This window comes from Lacerta agilis, chromosome 6 (assembly GCF_009819535.1).
Source record: "Lacerta agilis isolate rLacAgi1 chromosome 6, rLacAgi1.pri, whole genome shotgun sequence".
Lineage (NCBI taxonomy): Eukaryota > Metazoa > Chordata > Lepidosauria > Squamata > Lacertidae > Lacerta > Lacerta agilis.
In genome coordinates this window covers 91,043,493-91,048,094 of record NC_046317.1, presented here as the reverse complement: position 1 = coordinate 91,048,094, position 4,602 = coordinate 91,043,493, and positions in this window count along the sequence as shown.

Genomic DNA, 4,602 nt, shown 5'->3' with positions numbered 1-4,602 from the left:
GCCAGCCAGGGGATGGAGAGAAGGGGCAGGGGCAGGACCACAGCAGCCGTCTTCAGGGATCTGGGGTTTGGACAAGAAAGGAGAAGTGTTGCCTTGGGAAGCGAAAGGGACCGCCGCGACAAATCGGAAGTTGTTTTGTTACCGGGAGGAAGCACTTAAGAACCTGGCAACTGCAACCTGTCCTTCTCAGAAGGTGATGGGGACTTTGGAAAGATGGCAATCGTTGGTCCCGAGGCCCAGACACCTTCAAACCCAGGGGTGGTCCATGAGATGTTCTCCAGATATTGTTGGACCACCGCTCTCATCAACCACATGTTCAGCGGTGGTGGGAGTTGTGGTCTGGTGCCTTGAGGGCAGTAGAACGTTCTCCCCCCCCCCCCCCGGTCCTGCTGACCTGCCTTCTTCTCCTTCCTTCTCCAAATCGTCAACCGAAGCAATAACTCCAGTCAACGCCAGCAGAAGGCCGTCTTCTGGGAGACTCCTGGCTTGGTCTCGCACGAGCGAGACAAGCTTTTGACTTTTCTTCAGGATTACCGGGATAGAGAGGGGGGTGAGGGAGAGACAGTCGTCTCTCTTTCCGTCTCTCTCTCTCTCTCTCTTTCAGATAACTTGGGAAATGCCGGGTGTATTTATATTATTTATTACATTATTTATTTAGTGTGCTGTTCCTCCTCTTCCCCCCTTGATGGGGAGGGAGAAAAGCTACTAGTGTTGCTCTTTGAGATCTTTTGGACACAGAACAAGCGCAGAAGCTGTGAAACCCGACTCAGGGGGCCATTGCGAGGAAGGGTACTCATGAAGCTGACAAGGCTGGGTTTCAGATGCTTGGAGGGAGGGACTCCTCAAATCAAGCTTTGAAAGCGAGGAAGAGATTGATTTGTTACGTTTGGCATAGGAAACAGGAACTTTTTTATGGGCGAAGGGCCCAGGAAGGCACAATGCGTGGGTGGGTGGGGGCAAAACCAGTCATTTCTTTCTTTCCATATGGTTGTCAGAATTAGGATCTCCCCCAGACAGCCTGTTTGTTGAGCCTCCATCCCGGTTTGTTTGCACAGAGGTTATAGGTCTTCTCATTCCAGGTTACTTCACATCACCATCTAGTGGTTGCTGGCAGGGATGCTTTTGAGAGGGGACTTCGCCAAAGCTGGCCCTCATTCACCCATCTCAACGTTGTGGGATGCCCTCAAGAGCTTCCGGGGAACAATGCCATGTTCCCGGGAAGAACCCAGCTCAGAAACCCCAACCATAAACCTCTCCATCCTCCTGTCATCGCAAGAGAAGCATTCTTCGCCGAAGGCTGGAAAGGGAAAGGGCAAGAAACAGATTTACTGCATAGCTAAATCCAAACACGGTTTCCATGGTGTGAACGTAGCCAGGCAGTAGCGTAGGAAGGGGGGTGCAGTGGGTACGGGTCGCCCTGGGTGCCATCACTGGGGGGGGGGGTTGACAAAATGGCAAAAATATGTGTTTCTGAAAAAATAACTCCCGCACCCACCACATGCCCCTTCCTACGCCACTTCAGGAGCGCTCTCCCCTCGAGTGATTTCCAGAAACCAGGAGCAATTTTGCCTCCAGCTTTGCAGGCAGAGCACAGCTTTTATGGCTAGTAGCCTTCGTCAGCCCTCTCCTCCATGAATCTGCCTAGTCCAGAGGTATAGCTAGGTGAGGTGGAGGGCACTGGGCGCCACACCGTGGGGCCTGCAGCGTGCCTGAGCCACACGTCTCTCCTGGGGTGGAGGCGGCGGGCGGACTACCTGCAAGCTCCGCCCTACAGCTGAGGGGGAGGCTGCAGAGAGGCTCCACGCAGTGCGCCCTGCCTTGGCTCGCCCCGCCCCCATTGGCAGCATGCCCCACCCCCATGGGCGGCTCCAGGGCCGTCTTAAAGGGATCGGCCGCCCTGGTGCGACGATCCCTCGGCGGCCCACCTCTCTCCCGTGCTGGCCGCCCCTCGGGGGGGTGGGCGAGCGGGAGACGAGGGGCGTGGCGCTGCAAGCCGGCCGCCCTCCGGAGCCCCAGCTGGAGCGCTGGGAAGGGTGCGCAAAGCCCCGCGCCGCTCCAGCGCCACGCCCCTCATGCCCCGAGGGGTGGCCAGGGCGGGAGGGAGGTGGGCGAGCGGGGGGTGAGGAGCGTGGCGCTGGGCTTTGCGCGCCCTTCCCAGCGCTCCAGCTGGGGCTCCGTAAGGCAGCCGGCTCGCAGCTCGCCCGCCAGCGCACGGGCGCGGGTTGGGGAGGGGGCGCCTGGTATGCCGGCGGGCTCGCAGGGGCGCCCCTGGGGGGCCTGGCGCCCTGGTGCACCGCGCCACCCAGACCCTATGACGAGACGGCCCTGGGCGGCTCACTCCACCCCTGGCTGCAGGGCACACACACCACTCCGGGCACCTGAGCAGCTACCTACGCCACTGTAGCCAGGAAGCCCTGTTTTTGTTGCCATTTCACATTTGTTAATGATGGGTGTGGAATCTCTTGCTGCTACAGAGGCGCCCGTATTAGATGCCCGCATATTCTTCCTTTGAGAAGTGTCACTGGATTGTGGCGCACCATTTGCCTTTCAGCCAGTCAGGAGGCCTCTCTGCTCAGCTCCCGCCTTCTTGCCTTTGCAAGCCCATCAGAGGCATGGGATGTAACGGGGGGGGGGGGCGCTTTATGCCACTCTCGTAGCAGAAATATAGTGCATCCATTTCCCTTTGATTGAGGAGTTTCTCCTTTCAAACGTGTGAGTTAGCAAGAATGGCAGTTGCTGCCATAAATTTAGGAGCTCTCTATTTTAAAGTTCTAATTTATCCTATTTATGCTATTTATTGTTTAAGAAGAATGGGTGGGTGAGACATTGGTGGTTTCTTTGCATGCATCCTAGCAAGCAGGACGTCGATGGCAGGAGCAGGTTGCAGGTACACCACTGTCACAGAAGCTGAAGGCGTATTGCAGCTCTGTGGCGGCTGTTTTCAAAGAGCTGGGATCCATTCGTAAGGAGGAATCGCCGATTTACTTTGACCTATGTTAGAGATGGTTGTTGGATGATGGGAACTGAACTTTGAATATTCACATGCAAAACATGCCCTATTTCGTTGCGCTGTGGCTCTTTCTCCTAAGGTTGGCCAGATGCTGCCCCTGGGATGGGGTAGGGGGAGACCGAGAGAGAACACAGGGTTCCTCAGATGACCTGTTTATTGAAAATGTGTCCTGACTTGCTTGCACAAAGCTTACGGGGAAAGGTAGACTGTACCCGGTCTCTACAGAGCAATCTGAATTGTTTGTGGTGAGGCTGTATGACAATGAGCATTCGTCCTGCATTCATCCTGATCTGCTTATGGGAATATTTACATCTCCACGTGTTAGCTCATACCACACTTTCGCCCTTCCTTCCCTAAGTGCAAACTGTTTGCTTTTAAAGCGCATTTGTCACGCTAAGGTGGAAAGAGAGCTTTAACACACCTTAACTGCGCAAACCGAAATTTCCGGTATGCGCTAGAACTCTTCCTGCAAAATAGTGGCAGTCTGGAGGCAGCCAAAAGTCGCCTAGGCCAGTGTTTTTCAACCTTTTTTGGGCAAAGGTACACTTGTTTCATGAAAAAAATCACGAGGCACACCACCATTAGAAAATGTTAAAAAAATTAACTCTGTGCCTATATTGACTATATATAAAGTATTTTTTCCCACGGCACACCAGGCAACATCTCGCGGCACACTAGTGTGCCGCGGAACAGTGGTTGAAAAACACTGGCCTAGGCAGCTCGCCACAGAGGCAATATTTCAGAGGGAGACTTCCTGATTGGCAGCTGTGTCTCATAGCCAATATCTGGCACCAGTTTTCTCAAACGAAAAGCAGGACAAACAACCATCAGTTCTCTTCCTAGCCATCATCTCCAGGAGTTACGAACCAGGAGAGGGCAACACCTCATTAAATGACATTTATATTTTGCTGATATAGTGATGGATTTTTTTAATTGAAAAAAGGTAGGGGGGCACAGAACTCTACACTCAGCTGAACGAGTAAAAGCCATGCGGGAAGTGGAATGTTTCAGAAGATAATTTTTCAGTGTCATTGCCCCCTTCGGAACAGACTGCGTTTTGGGCTGTGCAAGACCTGTTCAAAGGCCAAGCTATTCCGTCATGTCTTCCTCACTGGTGAGAAACGTCGGCTCCTCCGTGGGCTGCAATTCCAGGCGATGGGAAGCGGCAGCCCTTTCTATGCAAACTCTCCAGGTGAACGCATCTCCAGCCTCTGCCATTTTGCATGTGCTTAAAATTTTCCGGCACTGCAGACAACAGTACATAAACAACACAGTGTCTTCCAGATATTGACATATATGCCTCTGGGGAATGAAAAGGGCCCCAACAATGAATGTGACAAGAGATTCATCCGCTTTTTGTGACACCTCTGATTTTCTACCTCTGACCCAATGAGCCATCTCGCAGGACAACGGATACATCTCGGCAACAGTCCCCTCAGTTGCCCAAGAAAACTGTTCTATTTGTTGTTAGAAGAGATGTGCCAAATGCCACAACTCATCAACACATCCTCTCCACCTTTGGAATGCACACTTTTCCTACAAGCCACAAGTCCCATACATTCTCCTGGAGTTGTAACCTCCGCTGGGGAGCC